This window comes from Sinocyclocheilus grahami, unplaced genomic scaffold, assembly GCF_001515645.1.
Source record: "Sinocyclocheilus grahami isolate Dianchi unplaced genomic scaffold, SAMN03320097.WGS_v1.1 scaffold289.1, whole genome shotgun sequence".
Taxonomy (NCBI): domain Eukaryota; kingdom Metazoa; phylum Chordata; class Actinopteri; order Cypriniformes; family Cyprinidae; genus Sinocyclocheilus; species Sinocyclocheilus grahami.
In genome coordinates this window covers 1,248,504-1,249,890 of record NW_015505468.1, presented here as the reverse complement: position 1 = coordinate 1,249,890, position 1,387 = coordinate 1,248,504, and the positions used below count along the sequence as shown (strand labels likewise).

At 34.7% G+C, this 1,387-nt stretch overlaps 1 protein-coding gene across 1 annotated transcript in view; it reads left to right on the top strand.

The window, feature by feature from the left end:
* Nucleotides 1-1,387, top strand: part of LOC107600675 (fidgetin) — a 73,113-nt gene that overhangs the window by 39,509 nt on the left and 32,217 nt on the right. The gene's annotated exons all lie outside the window — the stretch shown is intronic.

Here is a 1,387-nt window from a genome sequence, read left to right as displayed (position 1 = left end):
TATAATTTTTATTTTTTTAATATGACAAAGTACAGTAGACCAATCAGACTCATATTGTTTGTTTTATTTTTATATATTTTTTAAAATAATATATATATATACACATTTTTTAATTAGTTCAAATTAGTTTATTTGATTTATTTTACCCTTTCCCACAAAAATCTAAGTTTCAACAGTTACTATTACAGTAAATCTTGAGAATTTGGTATTAGCCACGACTGTCATCAAACACTTTAAAAAGACAGATCCTTAAAGCATTTGATACTTTTCAGTCCTATATTACTTGAAACTCATATGACAGTACCCGACGCCTTAACAATAACCAAAGTGACTGGTGTTTTTAGGGGAAACGGTAGCATTTATTATTCCAGACATTTTTCCCACGGCATCTAAAATGTTTAGTTGTAAATGCAGTGTTGCGCTGCTGTAAACAGAAGCTGAGTGAACATCAGCAGACAGCTGTTTATTAATTCCATCAGCGGCGTGTTAACAGCAATCCGATTATTCTGATCAGGTTTTTTTCTGTTCGCTGTGGCTTTTTATTCCTGTGTGTGTAATGAGGGGAGAGTGTGAGGTAATCACAATCCTGCATCGGACCACTGAACAAGGTAATCTGTTCATTTGCGGCGGTCCGGACCTATCGGCTTCTAATTCGAGTAACGGCCCACTGCTGCTATTAAATTTGCAGAAGAGAAGTGCTAAGCATCTAAACAGCAGCTAGAATACGATATCTGCTCTTCCTTCCTGCCAGGCTTCCTGCTTTTTGCGCTGGCAGCTGCGTGTGAACATCCTCATGGAGATTACGGCAAGCTCTGAGGATGTGCGTGTTTGGGGGGGGAAGTGGATTTTGCTCAATGAGGCTTCATGTAGCAAGGTCGCAGGCTTGGGAAGCTCGTCTTTAAAGTGTGTAAGTACTCTCTGGAGAGAGACAACTGATCCAGACCTCTAAGACAGTCTATCTGCTTTAGATCTTCACAGCTGCATCACTGCGAACACGCCAGTGTTTTCATGCAATGCTTTCGGGAGGAAATATAGTCCTATAGATTTTTGTTTTGTTGCATTACTGTTAATAGCAATATCAATATCAGTTGATATCAAAATGTACAGTCAAATTCATAATCCAAGTGCTCTGGAACTGGAACTTTTTCTTATTATTTTCAAACCTAAGGATAAAGTTAAAAATATTTTGCATTCCCAAGACAAAACTTCTCATAAAATATGTGTAATAAAAAAAAATATATGATATATTTTCTAAAAGATGTTTCCAAATATATTTATGTAAAAGTTTTTTTTACCAATATATTTTTGGAAATTGTTTTAATATCTTTGGAAATATACAAAAAAAAATAAAAACACACACATATATATATATATATATATATATATA